The sequence below is a fragment of the Nannospalax galili genome, unplaced genomic scaffold, assembly GCF_000622305.1.
Source record: "Nannospalax galili isolate Female #2095 unplaced genomic scaffold, S.galili_v1.0 scaffold566, whole genome shotgun sequence".
Classification (NCBI taxonomy): Eukaryota; Metazoa; Chordata; class Mammalia; order Rodentia; family Spalacidae; genus Nannospalax; species Nannospalax galili.
Window position 1 is genome coordinate 1,761,674 of NW_008355811.1, and position 16,938 is coordinate 1,778,611.

The window sequence follows — 16,938 nt, forward strand, 5'->3', positions numbered from 1 at the left end:
GCAATGTCAGCTGCCCTTTTATAATGCCTGTAATTTACTTTAAGGGACTTTAGTATAGATAGTCCAAATAAAATACATAATCTAAATGTCAGCTAGCTAGCATTTGAAGATATCTACAGATGCCTAATAAAACTATTTGAAATATCCTTGCTTAAGTGTTCCTAGAGGGTTGATTAGTGGAATAAAGTATGTGTTTTAATAAATGCTAGTGTCAGCAAATGCTAGAAATGGAAATAAAGGATGCAAATGTATGTAAATTATACATACAATCACATAATTTCTAAATAAGCTTCATACATAGAAAACAGTTAACATGTTTTTCTAGAAACTCTACAGTGATAGGGATTTTGTTAAATTTTATGTGGGTTTTGCAGGTAGAATTTCAATTAAGATTTACTTACAGAATCAACAGACTTGCTGGTGTGACTTGGGGGCAGTTGTCTGTTGACCCCTGGCCTAGAAACCATAGACACTCAATGCTCACCATCCTCTCAGTTTGGCAGGAACCAGGGTCTCAGTGCACCTGCCTTGGGGTCTGGTCACCTTTGTCTCACTTTCCCACCTTGGCCACCTCCACATGATCCGCTCCTGTGTTAGAACTGGGCAGAGCTGGCTCGAGCTCCTGTTCCACAGGACCTGGTACAGGAGTGGTGTGGGAGGATGGATGGTCAGAGCCAGCCGATGGGGCATGAGGTTGAACGAGGAGTGGGCAGATGTGTTACTGCACAGTCAGACCTATAGCAGCTCTGTAAGCACATGACTCACATTATTGAGGTAGGTGCTAGAAAATTTATTTTCCCCCCTCACAAGCCATCCTGGATAATTATAGCTCAGATGTTCATAACTGACCTATGTAAATCCTGGAGCTCAGGGCAGCATCAAGGGGACACTCCCAGGACAGCAAGAATCACAAGCAGGGATGTGGCAGGGCATGAAGGGATGACACTGCTGAGGCTCAGGTCTGAATCACCCATGTCTATCCCCAAAGGTTCTTGTGCTAGAAGCCTTACCACCACGTGGCATTTTCCATAATGGAATCTTTTAGGGGTGGTCCACTGGGGATGTCACTTTCTATAGGGGTTAGTGCTGTCCTTGTGGGGTGAATTATTTCTAGAAAGTGGAGTGATGGTTAATATGGTCAACTTGACAGGATCTAGACTCACCGTAGAGACAAGCTCCTGGGCATGTGGGCATGTCTGATGAAGTTTCTAGATTGGGTTAATTGAGGTAGAAAGACCCACCCTGAATGTAGGTAAGACATCCCATGTTCCGGGGTGCCAGACTGAATAGATAGGAGAAAGTGAGAGGAGCAGCAGCATTCATCTCTCTGCTTCCTGACTGTGGACACAATGTGACCAGCTGCCTCACGCTCCTGCTGCCATGCCTTCCCCACCATGATGGGCTGTACTCTCAAACTGTGAGCCAAAATAAGCCCTTCCTTCTTAAGTTTTTTTTTGTCAGGTATTTTGTCACAGCAATGAGAGAACTAATACACGTCGGGTGTCAGAAATCATGTTTGGCTGCCTCAGCTCCCTTCGGTCATGATGCCATCTGCCTACCATGTTATAATGTAACTAGGAGTTTCACTGGAGACTGGATCTGGGGCCTACCTGATCTGAGATGTTCAGCCTCCCAAACTATGTGCAAGTAAAACTCTTTTCTGCATAAAGCACCCAGATTCTGTTAGAGATAGTCTTGGCCTCTGAAATGGATGCACTGTGTGATCTCTGGTCACATTCTCCAACCTCTGTGCACTACCATCTCTGGAGGGAGCCCAGAAAGGACCAATGACAAACACATGTATGTTTACAGCAGACAGCATTCCAGATTTTCTGTTTTTTTCAGCAGCAAGTATCAATCCTTGTTTTCCTATTACATTTCTTATTTTCAGTGTTGACAATGACTCTGCACCTTGGAACCACAGAAAGCATAGTGGGCCAAATTCAGTCACCTGCCACCCTGCTGGCTGCACTGACTGCCAGGCTGCAGGTCGCACCCAGGGAGCTGCTTCTCACTGGGTTTCTGCAGGCTTGCATACAGTAAAGAAGTGCAAACTGCACATGTTGACAAAGTATCCAGCTAGCTGGAGAAGAGCTGCTGTGCTTATGTCTTCCCCTCACCTTTCAGCAAAGGAGCAATGTAAAAGCTGAATGGGGCTTGTTTCTATGCCTGTCGGCAGCTTCTCTGTACTGTCTTCAGATCATGGCCTCATCTCATCCTAGGGGGCAGGGGCTGGCACTGATTTTCCTATTGGTTTGCATCAGGATCTGTCACCTAAAATATGCGGGCTACTTCAGTCTTCCAATGGCTCTGCTTGGGTATGGATGTCAAAGTTCACTTCTGCAGAGGAGGTGGGGGGCATTATGGGTGTTAAATAATTTGCTGATGCAGCACAGGCAGAACTGAGGGGGACTGTCCTTGGTCCTTTACTGAATCTTTGTTGCCCACTGTCTGCCAGGATCTTAAGTCTGGGATACTTTGATTATGGAACACATGGGCTCTTGAAGGCATCTGGGCTTGAGATTGGCTATGGAAGGGGAGCTGCTGGGTCTCTGGAAGCATGGCTTCATGCCAGAGGTAGCACCTATGAGTTGGGTGAGTGTCTCTGCCTTCCCACACCCAAGGCCACCACAGAGCCCCACCAGAATGGCTTTCCTGGAGGAGTGATGGTGTGATATCGGGCTGTGGGACCTCACACACCTGCCCTTTCAAGTTTGGAGTCACTTTCTATGGAAGCTAAGTGTATGTCCATCAAGTCTATCCCAGAAGGTACTCATCAGAGTGCATACCCATGTCCTCCAAGACACACACATATCCAAAAATGTTCTTTGCAACATTAAAAATTAATCTTTATAGCCCTGGCAGACCTGGTAAGAACCATGTAGCCCAGGCTGGCCTTGAACTTGTAGCAGCCATCCTGCCTGTTTGTGGCCTAGTTTGCTTTTCTGTTACAAAAACACTGACTAAAAACAATTTGGGAAGGAAAGGGTTTATTTCATTTTACAGTTTCAGTTCATCATCGAGGGAAGCCAAGGCAGGAACTTAAGGCAGAAACCTAGAGGCAGAAACTGAAGCAGAGACCATGGAGGGGTACTGCTTACTGGCTTGCTTCCCCTGTCTCGCTCAGCTATCTTTGTTGTACAACCCATGCCCACCTGCTCAGGGATGGTACTGCCCACAGTGGGCTGTGCTCTCCCACACCAATCAATAATCAAGAAAATGTTCCACAGACATGCCCACAGGCCAATCTGATGGAGGAAGTTCTTCAGCCGAGCTTCCCTTTTCTCAGGTATAGCTAGGTCTGTGCCGATCAATCCAAATGGTCAGGTTTTGAGAAGAAACTTTCTGGGTGCTGATGTCCTTTCTTCAGAGATATTGTCAGCTCCTCCATCCCTGCAGTTCATGCCTTGTTGCCCTCACCAGTCCTCACTGACTGGTGTATCCAAATGATTGTCTTGGACAATTTGGCAAGGCAGAGAAGGAGGCTTGGAGAGGAAGGCTGATGGAGTCTTAAGGGAGAGTGTGGTTTTAAATTGTTAATAAATCACCTCTAGAAGAAGCAAACAGCTTTTAAAAAAGTCACTTAATGTTTTCATGGCCTTGTTATCTTCAGAGGGATCTGCAGAGGCTCATCATTTATAGTAAGAGTTATAATTGATGGACCTTCCTGGTCCATCAACTTTAGTGGCTGGCAAGTGCCGAGCTTAGCAGTACCATGCAGCAGTGGGCCAATGTGCTAGGTGGTGCTAGGAATGGGATCCAGACTGCAAATTTTCCTATATAGCTCCCCCTTTCTTTTCTTTCAGCTCATTGTTCTAAGCAGCCTTATCATAACTATTATTGATGGCACCCTAGAATTTGCTTCAGGGGAATAGCTCCTGTGTTCTTATACAGTGTGGGATCATGTTTCCTACAGGAATGCTATTCTGAAGTCCATTGGCTATGCTGAGGTCAGAGGGTGGTCTCTCAGGCAGGAGCTGAGCATCCATTCTCAGTGGGTCTCCTGACAAGCTTTCCCACTGGTTTGTGGTAGCCACAAATACATAATTTCTGTAGTCTGGATTTACCCCTTGTGACTATTTAATACTAACAGAACTAAACAATAATTTGAGCTTTTGTGTCTAGCTTTGTTCACTTAGCAGCGTGCTTTTGAAGCTCTTCTTTGGTATAACATAATAACTTTATCCCCTTTTCAGGCCTGGTGATGTTCCACTGATGGATATACCACACTTGGCTTACCTTTTCATCTGTTGATGAGTGCTGGGGCTGTTCTCATATCTGGACTGTATGAATAGTGCTGTGATGAGCCTTTGAGAACAGGGTTCAATCACCCATTTTCAGGGCTTTAGATGCAGACCTAGGAGAAGGATCTGCATTTGGCTGTTGGAGAAAGCACTACTTATTTTTCCATAACAGCTACATCACCTCACACTGCCCAGCAATACATGAGCATTAGATTTTCTATCTCCCCTGCTATGTACCTACAGCAGTGCTCTCTGCCTAGGTCCACTCCTGTTGTTCTGGATGGGGGAGAGCTGCCTGTGGGACAAATTGTTTTCCAATGACCTACCAAGATGACCAAATATGAATTTAACTGTGCCTGTTCTTCATGCCAAGTCCATGCACATATGGCAGGAACATAAGCTGATGAAATGCAGTTGATAGAAGCCTATGTAGCATGTAAACCTCGTGAGCTTGCATTTGAACCTGCCTTGTTGCATACAAACTTTGCATAATGATATTTCATATTCAAATGATCTCATAAAAATTGCCAAGAATTTTTGGAAAGGTCATTGATTTTCTCACAGTCATACTTGGTATGTCGGGACTAGACCCCAGTCCACAGTCCGGGCCCTTAGAATCACAGTCATTATTCATATTATCCAGCCAGGTGCTTCTTATTTGGCTGTCAGGGCATCGACTCCCATGGGGCAGCAGTGGCTAGAGACCCTAGAAGGAGGAAAGCATTCATTTCTGTCTTCTTCTTCTTCCTCTTCTTCTTCTTCTTCTTCTTCTCTTCTTCTTCTTCTTCTTCTTCTCTTCTTCTTCTTCTTCTTCTTCTCTTCTTCTTCTTCTTCTTCTTCTCTTCTTCTTCTTCTTCTTCTTCTCTTCTTCTTCTTCTTCTTCTTCTCTTCTTCTTCTTCTTCTTCTTCTCTTCTTCTTCTTCTTCTTCTTCTCCTCCTCCTCCCCCTCTCCCCTTCTCTCTCTCTCTCTCTCTCTCTCTCTCTAAGATTCTTCTCCACCAGTGACTCCATCTTCCCTGCCCATGGGGCCAGCATCACTTAGGAGCCTTCTCAGAAAGGAATAAAAACATGATCAAGGGTGCCCCAGTGTTGACTTGTTATTCTTATGATATCACTGATAATAGTTTTACCATTATTCTATAGCAATAGAAGACTAGAGTTGAGTACAACTGTGATTGTATATTTATAATTCATGAATTATAACATGTGTCCGGTTGTAAGAGTCCATTTAAAACTTCTGAAGCTTTTCTAAACCCCCAAAACCAAAGCAAATGATCAGATGGAAGATAAACAAATGCACGAGGCAAACAAAGTTCAGAGTTCAAATCCTCTACTTAGATGTCAGATATTAAGGTCTTTAAATCAAAGTTCCCTTTGGAGGTACAGAGGTTACAGCTGGGGCTGGGGAGATGACTTACTTGGTAAAGTGCTTAAAACACAAACATGAAGACCTGAGTAAATTCCCCCAGAACCCATATAAGAAACGGCACAGCAATGTGCATCTGTAATCCCAGCACTGGGGAAGCTGGAACTGGAAGATCCCAGTCCCAGTGGCTCACTGGCTAGTCAGCCTAACTGAGTCAATAAGCTCTAGGTTCAATGAGAGATACTGCCTCAAAAAAATAAAGCCAAGTGATCAAAGAACACACCCTGTGATGTCAACCACTGTCCTCCATCCACACATGCTCACACAGGCACAGGTGCACACATTCATGGACATATCCACACACATATATCCCTCCACAAAGAAGTTAAAGTTACAAGATCACCCTGTATTGCCACATTGATCTCTTTGAGGTTCTTACTGAGTTTTCGATGCTTAAATTGCTATGACGTTATTTTGTTAAAAAAAAAAAGTGTTGTTTAGGCTGATTTTGTTATCTTTTCATTAACTCTGGATAGCCAGTCTAGAAGTTTCTGGAGCCAATATAATAATGCAGAATCACAATGTGGGCATAGGCTCTGTGCTGACTGGTGAGGTGGTGAGGTTGTATGGAACATGTGTATGCTGAATGGTGAGGCGGTGTGGAATGTATGTGCACATGTTCATTTTAGATTTTGTTGAAGGTTCCCCCTAAGATTTTCTTAACCCCTCGGGCCCTCAGACTGTGCCTGTAAGTACTAACTTCAGGGAACCTATGCAACCTTCCAGAACCTTCCTGTTAAAGGCATGTCTGGACTTGGGGCCCAGGAGGCTGTAGTGTGGCTCTTCATGGCAAGAACAGGTGCATGGGTATGTAGGATGGCATTAGAGATCAGCACTGCCCAGCTCAAACCCTGTCTTCCATTTGCTAGATGGAAGCTGCTTGCTCAGGCTGTTAGCCCCTTTGTGCCTTAGTTTCCCCATATAACAAGTGAGGTGCCAGCCAACAGTGCTGACTTGGCAAAGATGTGGGAGGATTAGGTGAGATTTCTGGAAACAGGAGACAGTAGCTGGCCCAGACACTGCAGCTGTCACACAGTCAAAAATGAGCCCTTCCATGCACTTCATTCACAGGGTCTCCCTAAAGGCTGGGAGTGTTGTCCCTCCGTCTCTGATGGCTTTGTCAGTCCCCTTTGTTCTGCATGCCCAGGGTAACCCTGAAAATAGAGGGGAAACCAATTGAGTTTATGGTGGATACTGGTGCCCAGAATTCTGTTTTATTGGAGCCAAGAGGGCCAGTGTCCTCCAGAACTACATGGGTACAGGGGGCAACAGGAACAAAGCCCTATTCATGGACTACCTGAAGAACAGTAGATTTAGGGAAGGGCCAGGTATCCCACTCATTTCTAGTAATCCCAGAATGTCCCTACCCACTTCTGGGCAGAGATTTATTGTCAAAAATGAGGGCACAGATCCAGTTCACAGCTAAAGGAGCCACCCTGCTTCACAACGGGGCACTGGTTCAGGGAATGTTTCCCAGGTCTAGCATCTGGGTTTCCCATGAGCATCAGTGCTGAGTCCCATGCACTAGAGGCATCCTGAAGTCTTCCACAAGTTCCCATTTTGTGTGCTTTCTCTGAGAGCCCCTTTACCCGCCTCTCACTCCAGACATGTTTCAGGAGTGACTAAATCCCCCCTGACCCTCATGGCCACTTGCATTTCTGCCATGGTTGACCTCTCTCCTGCCCTGTCTGTCTCCCTTTTCCATGTGGCTGGGCACAGGGGTTGTGTCTAGGGTGCATGCATGCCAGGTGCCTACTGTGCCCAGGACCTGGAGGAAGCAGAACTCACAAGCTCTCCAGAGAACTTCCTTTCACTTTCTTGCCTCAGTTTCCCCTTCTTTCCAGGAAGGTGGCCATTTTACCACCTTGCATGTGTAGGGCATTCCTGGAGGGAAAGGGAGATATCCAAAGGCCGATTCCTTCCTTACCAAGTCCTTGAGATGCTCCTGGGAAACTGGGAAAATGCTGCTCCCTCTCAGCATTGTGGCAAGGTAGATCAGCTTGGGTGCCATAGCCTGGGTATCTTAGGTAACAGTCACTCTGGAGGCTGACGTCCAAGATGAAGATGCTGGTTGTTTCTATTCCTCTTGAACTTCCCCTTCCTGTAAGCAGGTAGCTGTTTCTTCACATAGCAGTATGTGAAGGACAGGGCACATACACATGCACACACACACAGAGGGAGGGAGGGAGGGAGAGAGAGAGAGAGAGAGAGAGAGAGAGAGAGAGAGAGAGGTTTCCTTATAAGGACACACTTATGACCTCATTTAACCTTAATAATCTCTCAAGAGGCCTGTCTTCAAATATTGCCACATTGAGGCTCCAGTATAGGAATCTGGGGTGAACACAGCTATATCAAGCTCCAATGGATGGGAGGCACCTGGGCAGCCATTGAATCTCCTTTGTCCCTATATACAGTCATCTCCTGCCACCTTATGACTTGCTGTACCCTTACCAGTTCACTGATTCTTAGACTTGGCCTCTGTCTGTCTTCTCTATCAAAGTGCCCCCCTTGAGAGCCAAATACAACCTGTAGACATCTCTATTTTGGGAAGGACTGCATGATGTATCAGCAGACAGTGTACCAAAACAGGGCTACTACACACAGAAAGCCATGGTGACAGCTGATGAAGATGCAGCCACCTTGGTTACTCCAGGTATCCTGAGTGGTTCCCATGGTTAGAGCTATTGCTACAGGGGACTAGAAGTAGGTACATTCCACTTACTATCAGTCTAGGATGTTCTTGCATAGGCCTCCCACCCCCACCCTCATCCTTGTTGGAACTTTTTTTTTTTTTTTACCTGCAATTCTGCTTGAAGTGTCAGAAAATCAAGTTGAGCCTTTCTTAGTTAATACACCAGTGACTATTAACAGATTGAAAAAGTCTCTTTTACTGTATGTTCTATGTAGTGGTTCTATGATGGAATTTCAGGACCTTAATCCCAGAAGGTCTCAAGTCTGGTCCCGGACCCCTCTAGTCACCCACTTGCAGCTCCTTCTCACAGGTGTGTGCTCATCCATAGGGTGGAAGTAGACGATACTCTGTCTGCAGTGTAGACCCTGTGACTTCACAGACTCCAGCCTTCTCACAAAGGCAGTGCTGTCTCTCACGCATCTGCTGTCTGGAGATCCTGAGTCTCATTCCTCTGCCTGACTTTAAGCTTGAGGGATGGAAGACTGAAACCACATGAATTGCTTTAGAGTTAACTGTCTGAGGGCTGGGAAGATGGCTCAGTGGTTAAAGTGCTTGCTGTGCAAGTGTGAAGACTTGTGTTCTATCCCCAAAACCTGTAATAAAAAGCCAGGCATGGTGGCATATACTTGTGATGCCTTCTAGCTCCGAGGATTCCTGGAGGTGGTTGACTAGACAGCTTAGGCAGTCAGCAAGCTCTAGGTTCAGTGATAGACCCTGAATCCTGTCTGAGGAGTGACAGCCCAGGTTGTCCTCTGCTCTGGCTTACACAAACACACACACACACACACACACACACACACACAAACACACACACACAAGCAGCAAGGATGTCTGTGCAAGCTGAGTTATCTGTCTTTGTTATTCTATATCATAAAGATGAAGAAGGAGGGACCCTGTGCACCTCCGTTCCCAAAGTTGCTTCTCAGCACAGTCGTGACAGTGTGTGAGTCACCGTCTCCCCATCTTGAGGCTGTGGGTGTATGTCACTGAGCTTAATTATGGAGTCCTCAGATGTGGTCAGCAGCCAATGGTGTCTACCTCCACAGGGGTCTGTTATAACACATATAGAAACCTGGTGTACCTGCATGGCAGGATGTTCATCTGCCTCATCTCAGTCTGCAGAAACCTTGCTTCTCAGACAATGGCATCAGACTGTGCTAAATACCCTCCGCCCCTGCTGTCACCTCCTCCTGTGGATCCTCATCACAGCCACCACCCGCTCTGCCTGGTATAGATGAGTTCGTCGTGTTGCGGCTGCAAGCCCACACATTCTGGAGGCCTTCTGGTCTCAAAACATGCAGCTGATACATACAGTGGTCTCTCCTTGTGTTTCTTAGGTGGGCCTGACTACTTCAGAAGGGCTCACTTTAATTAGAGCAGTGTTGCCCTTGGTGGACAGCCCTGGTCTCCTCCAATGACACCCATGACATCTTTCAGGGTTAAGCCCTGTTGTTAAAGAGTGAGCACTGGGCACTTGCTGAGTTATCCCCAGGTACAGTGACCATGTACATCAGAGCTGCATCTGGGCTCTGCCACCTCAGGGAATAGTGGGGCCCATGTGGCTTAAGTAGCAGCGCTAAGGACACAGGCACAGAGCTCCTCATGGCAGTACTGGGTTTCTTGAGGGGCAAGCTTAAGTGCTTAAAGTGACATGCTCATAACCTGCTGCCCAGTCTTGTGACCAGTGCTGGCTCAACCTGGCTTCCGTCTTCCTTCCTCTGTCAGTGGCTGGGTTCTTCAGCATCACTGCCTAGAGCTAGGCTCTCTGCTGATCTGCTCTGGGATTTCTGAACCACAGGGTAGAACTGTGGGTTTTGAGCATGATATTGGTTAACTTCCATCCCCTTTTTCTGTGGTTGGCTCTTAGCCATGGGGGATCAAGTTCATATGTAGCCTCAAAGTGTCAATTTGTGCTGAGACCAATTTGGAGACCTTGCAATAGGAAGAGGAGGTGATCTGTCTCTCTGTATACCTGGTGCTGTCAATCAGTGGTGTTTCCTGATCTCAATTAGATAGAACCTGGAATATTTTTCTTAGTAATATGGATTGCAGCCACTGGACTCTGTGAGATGGGATTTATAAAAAGGAAATGGGTGGAACCTTTCTACAGCTGCTAGGAGACTGTATGCCAAAGCCTCTATCCCCAGAGCCTCCATGTCCCAGAGCCTCCATCCTCCAGAACATCCATCCTCTAGATTGTCCATCCCTCAGAGCCTCTATCTCTCAGAGCCTCCATCCTCTAGATTCTCATCCTCCAGATTCTCCATTCTTCAGAGCCTCCATCCACCTGCACTTGTAGCATCATGTTACAGGGTTGCCAGTCTCATTCTGTGACTGGGATGCACATGGCTTGGAAAGAAGGCACCAACTGAAAATCTCAGCTGCCAGGGGCTGCAGAGTCCAGAGTCCAACACCCAGGCCTACGTTTAGCTTCCAGTTCAGAACTCTGTCCTGGCAGGTTCCACTGTGTCTCACAATATTTTTCCCTTTTGTTCCAGGAAGATGAACTGAAGGATGCTATCCACAGGGAACGTAATCTGAGGCCTCTTTATACAGGCCTTCCTATGAGCTGTACAGGATAACCAGGTAATAACCATGTGGTTCCTGGGGGAGGGGGAGGGAGAAGTCACATGAAAGAGAGGGCTGTGGAAAGTATAGACTCCATTCAGTGGGAGGTGGCCAGAGGCTCCAGTTTGGTGAAGTACCCAATAGAGTTTCATGAATGCTGTTAGTCACCTCTACCTAGACCTCTACCAGATATTGTGTCCTTAAGAGCCCAAGCTAGCATGCAAGGGCCTGTCCTGGATTCTGCCCAGTCCTCTATCCTCATCCCTCTCACCAAAGGCTTCATCAGTGCTTGCCAAGCCCCACCTCTCCACCTTGCTCCCATAGCTGCAACATCCATGCCAGGCTGTTGTTTATGTTTACCCAGATGCAAGATTATTTCTTTTTTTAAAAAATTATTTTATTTATTATTTTTATTTTATGTATATCAGCATATTGCCTGCATGTATGTGAGTGCACCTGTGTCGTGCAATGCCTCAGGGGTCAGAAGAGGGCTTCGGGTTCCCCTGGAACTGGAGTTAAGGACGGTTCATAGCTGCCATGTGGGTGTTGGGAATCAAATCCAGGTCCTCTGCAAGAGCAGTGCTCTCAGCTCTCCAGCCTCCCAAGATAATTTCTTAAATAGCCCATCTACATCACTGCTTGTCATCCTGCAATCATCCCACAACAGCTGGGGTTATCTCAGCTCCCCAAATCCACCCCCTTCCATACATCCCATAAATATATGGAGTTCTGTTGACTCTGTGTAACCTTGGTATCTGCCATTCCACCTCACTTACTGAGGTCCAGCCACTCCAAACTTTTGTAACTTGGATCACTAAGCTGTTCTCGGGTGCCCCCCACCCCATGATTTCTCCTTCTCGGCTCAGGCTGCTTCACTTCTCTGAGACCTCACCTCATCCATAATTTACTACATAGGATAAAGAAATCCCACTTCCAGTACGCCTTGGTTCCTTTTCTTGCTGTGATAAAATACTCTGACCAAAGCACTTAAGGGAGAAAGGCTTTATTTAGCTCACAGTTCAAGGTTACAGTCCTTCCTTTCAAGGAAGTCACGGCCAGGACATTGGGTCACATTGTGTCCCCAGCAAAGAAGCAGAGAGCAAGGGAGGGATGCACACTTGCTGCCCACTCATTTTCTCCATCTTACACAGTCCAGAATCCCCTTCCCAGGGAATACTCTCAGCAACAGTCATGATGGGTCTTTCCACATTAATGAACTAATCAAGATATTCCCCCACAGCCATGCCCAGGGGCCTGTCTCCAAGTGATTCTAGATTCTTCAAGTCAACAGTTAATGTGATCACAGGGTATGTACACAAAAAAGAAATCAGGGCCTTAGGCCCATAATTGTATACCCAAATATCCCTCATGGTAAATAGACAAATAAAATGTGCAAACACACAAGGAACTCACAAGCAACTCAACTTTACCTTTTCCTAAAGACTAGACACTTCCATCCCTGCTGCCTTCCCAGCATGCCCTTGTAAATAGGCTGTGAGGTATGGACTGAGTTTGCCTTCATTTCTGCTTTGCAGAGTTGTCAGAGGAGTGTGATGACTCACGAGGCACAGCTGGGAACAGCAGGTTGGAAGGGGATACTCGGATCTCTCCTGCCCTGTCAGCAGCCTGGCCCAGCTCTTTCTTTGTTTGGCCTTAAGGAGAGGCCATTGTGACATAGGCTATAGCATGGGAAGACCTTGAGGACACCAGGCTGCATGAGAGAATCCAGCCACAAAAAGATAGATACTGCACAGTTCTACTGTTTATTTGCAATGCTGGGGATTGACTCTAGGACCAGCGCATGCTAGGCAGGCATCTATCATGGGGCCACACCTCAGCCCTCTTTTTACTTTTTACTGAGGCAGGGTTTTATTAGGTTGCTCAAACTAGCCTTGAATTTATCCTGTAGCCCAGGCAGACTTTGAACTCCTGACTTAGTGTCTTCAGTAGCTGGGATTACAGGTTTGGCTTTGATTCTACTTAAATGTGGTCCCTGGTACAGTCAAATTTGAGATAGAAAATACAGTCGTGGTTTCCTGGGGCCAAGGGAGGGTAAGCTGGAAATCACACTGTTCAAGGGGGCAGAGTTTTGGTTTAGGAAGATGAGAGAGCTCTGGAGGTAGGAGGTGGTGATAGGAGTAAAAGCAAGCTTGTTAAGTGCCACTGATCTTGAAAATGGTTAAGACAGTAAGTCACAGATACTTTATTACATTTTAAAATGAATGGGCTTTGTCCTCTGCTTTCCAGTTAGCACCTTTCTTGGTATCTCCAGCAGCCCCTACTCTCCAAAGCAGTTCTGGGCAAGGCTCTGAGCTACTCACACTAAAGTACACACCCAGAAGTTCTCAGTAACCTTCTTAGCCCAGGCGTCACAAAGTAAATTGATGATAGCATTTGTTTTAGGTATTGGCTGGTGGGGAGCTGGACCTGGGACAACTTTCTGCCTCATCTTCAAGTCATTCTCTGGGGGTCCCTGGGGGCTTCTGGCTAAGCTAGCATTCCCCCATTCCCAGGCAGGCCAGAATCCCAGCCCCAAGTCAGCCTTCTTTCCCAGCCTTCAGGGTGTACATGACATCCCTCCTCTGGAAGGGTAGGATTTGTAATCCAGCTTCAGCTTTTCCTTAAGACTGGAGGCCTCTGTGCCTGCTGCCTTCCCAACTTGCCCTTTTATACAGGATAGGAGGCATCTGAAGAGATGGCTCAGCAGTTGAAAGTGCTTACTGCTCTTTCAGGAGGCTGAAGTTTGGTTCCTAGCACTCACGTTGGGTAGCTCACAACTACCTGTAACTCCAGCTCCTTGGAAACCCAATGCCTCTGGCCTCTGAGGGCATCTGCACTCATATGCGCGCGCGCACACACACACACCCCTGAAAATAAATCTTTAAACAGGTTGTGAGGTGCAGAGCAAGAATGCTTTCCCTTCTGCTTTGCAGGGGTGTCAGAAGAACCCAGTGACTCACAGGGCATAGATTGGAACAGCAGGCTGGCAGGGGTGTACCCAGATCTGTTCCACCTCCTCACCAGCCTGATCAAGCTCTGTTGTCTTCCCAGTGCTGGGTGAGCTAGCTTCAGGCACAGAGACTCCACAGGAGACAGCAGCTTGTGTATCTGAGTAACTGGGAAGAGAGGAGTTCCAGGAAAACAGTCAATGTTGCATCAGATCCATAGTGGGTGGGAGCTTGTCAGTACAAACCTGGCTGTTAGAAAGACCTCAGAGGTCTAGTACATTTTTCTTTTCCTTTTTTCTTTTAGACAGGGTATCCTTATAGCCCCTGCTGGCCTAGAAGCACTATGTAGACCAGGTTTACCTCAATCTCACAGATATCCACTAGCCTCAGCCTCCCATGTGCTGGGATAAAGCCATGCATGCTTCACCACACCTGGCTCCATATTGCATTCTTGCCTGGAGTTGCAATCTGCCTTCTGGTAGACCCGATGTAGAGCGTGACATTACTTATCTTAATTAAGGCTGTAAGGAGATATGTAGCCAGAATTCTTACTGAAGCTTGGGTATAGGTATGGACTTCAAGGTGCAGATGTGGTCTGGGCTGCACCAAACTCCCTCCAACAGGCTAGTGTTGCAAGCTGTTCTGTGCCACATACTTTGTGGTTGCCACTAGAGTCAGGTATGAACTGGAAATGGTGGGGTGCTGTCCCAAGATCAGGCTGTGGAGTGAGATTTTCCTGCCTGTTGTAGCAGCATGCAAGTCTGTTGGTGTCTAAATCCCAGAGCTAAATGTTGTGTTAGTCTATAGCCTAGGGACTTGTGATCTGCAACCTATGAATCCCATGGCCCTGTTGACAGAATCTACATCCTGCCATGGAATGTCAGTATGAAAAATGATGGTGCTAGTTTAATTGAGAACATTTTGGAAGTTTGCAAAGAATGACACACAGAGAAATTTGGGATTTGGGATGCTAAGCTAAGGAGAACAGCCTGCCCATCCAGCTTCCATTTCATGCAGGATTCTCAGCCATCTTGTAGTTGGGATAGTGGCCTTGCCTTTGGGTGTCAGAACCTGTGCTGGCGAGCTCTCTTTGGGTGCCTTGTTGGCTCTGAGCACTTTTGCAAGAGAGAAGCCTGGCTTATTCCTAGAGAATGTTCTAGGACAAGTGCATCTATGACAGAACATGGTGGACTTTGGGGTATTCTTTTTGGTCCTGAGAATGTGGGCTGTGAGCCTTGCACCTTCTCACAGACACACATACCCCCTACCCTCAGGCACCAGACCTGTGAATGGAAGTGTCTGGCCTTTCACCGACTGAGACACTCATGGGAGATTAGAAAACCCTCATCCCTCTACCTGCCTCTAATTGGGAGTGGGTAGAGGTGGGTACAGGGACCAGGATCTCCTAACCTTCTGTGGGTGGGGCAGCTGGCCAGATGTGGTTTATTCAACAACAGGACTGGACCAGAGATAGGGGTGGAAGAGGATGGGTACACTATGACTGGCAATGGAGTCCCCAAGTGCAAAGGTGCTGGGGTGGAGGACAGAGGCCAGGGTGTCCCTGGCAGAAAAGGCAGTAGAAAAGAGGCAGATTCTGCAGAGCCTGGTAGACCTGAGAAGTTTGGATTTTACTCTGATTTCCATGGAAACTACTGGAAGTTTCCAACAGGGAGAGGCAGAGCTGGAAAACACTTCAGAAAGTGACACTAGGTTCTAGATGACCGACTTCTGGGCACTCACAGTCTCTGAGTCTTACTCTCCTGATGAGTGTGAACATGAGGCATGATGACTTCCAGCAAACCTGTGCCCTGGGGTTGAGGTTCAAGAATGAGGTCTATTTGACTCAAACAGACCATGACATCTTCTCCCAAGTTCATTGCTAGATGCCTCAGGTGGTAACAAGATAGCGCAACAGCGCTCCTACGTGTTAGACCTCTCTGTGACCCCCCAACAGTAGCTTCCCTGTAGCTGTCAGGAGTGTCACATGTCTTCCTCCCTTTCTCTTGGTGCCATGGAAATTGTCAGGTTAAGGGAACAGTCTCAGAGCACTCAAACTCTTGGCAACAACACGGACTTTGTAACTGGAAAACATGCCTTGGTGACACTGTTATTGAAGTTGGAATCTTAGTTCTAACATGTGGGGAGGAGAGAAGGGAGCTGGAATTCTGGTTCAGGGTTGGAATATATTGCTTCTGTAAATATATTTTACAGAAATATAAATTCACAGGGAATCAGCACAGGGACCTCTCTCATCGGTGGCATGCCCGAATTGCTTTAAAGAAGCCACGGGAGAGACAGAGAAATGTGAAGGATGTGTGTGTGTGTGTGTGTGTGTGTGTGTGTGTGTGTGGCCATTTTTATCCAATGTCAGCACTGGGTAAAGATTTCAGACAGAAAAATCAGTACTCTTAGACAGTCTGGGTAAAACTTTCTTATTTTTTAGGACTCTTATGGTATAAGGGACAGAAAATGACCCCAACTGGCCCAAATAACTGGGATAGAAAAGATGCCTAGTCACAGCTGAGTCTAGGTGCTTAAACAGTATGGTTAGGAGCCTGCCTTCTCCCCCCACATCCATTTTATTGGCTTTGTCCTAGATGGGTTCTTCCCTTTCGGAACTGACACAATAGCTCCAGCCCTTTCTCTCTGCTTTTCAAGTCTGCTGAGTAGGAGAGAGGGTCCTCCCAGGTTCTCACACAAGGCTCTATGGATGTGATTGGGTCACATGATTTCCCCAGCCAATCCAAGGGATAGGATATCGCCAATGGGCCAGGCCTGGTTCACATCCCAAGCTGGAACCCAAGGCTCTTTACTGCTCCTAAGGAGGCTGCATAGGGCCTTTGGGGACCAGTGCAATGCCTGCTCCCATTCTAGGCAGATCCTAACAGCTTCTCCTTCTGTCCAACAGGTGAAGGCTGAGCATGCCTGGCTCCATCACTTGCTCCCTGTGGTAACCCAAGTGGACAGCACAATTCGTGAAGGAGAAACACCAGCTCCAAGCCAAACTGGAGAACCTAGAACAGGTCCTGAAGGTAGGGTGGCTTTGCATCCGGTGACAGT

General features: G+C 47.0%; 1 protein-coding gene across 12 annotated transcripts in view; it reads left to right on the forward strand.

Annotated features, from left to right (window-relative positions):
- Rimbp2 (RIMS binding protein 2) overlaps positions 1–16,938 on the forward strand; it is a 217,012-nt gene that overhangs the window by 120,581 nt on the left and 79,493 nt on the right. For all 12 annotated transcript variants that reach the window (XM_008853770.2, XM_029556461.1, XM_008853769.2 and 9 more), the window contains 2 exons: positions 10,861–10,948; positions 16,787–16,910. The gene's annotated coding sequence lies outside the window, so the exon portion shown is untranslated. The remainder of the gene's footprint in view (positions 1–10,860; positions 10,949–16,786; positions 16,911–16,938) is intronic.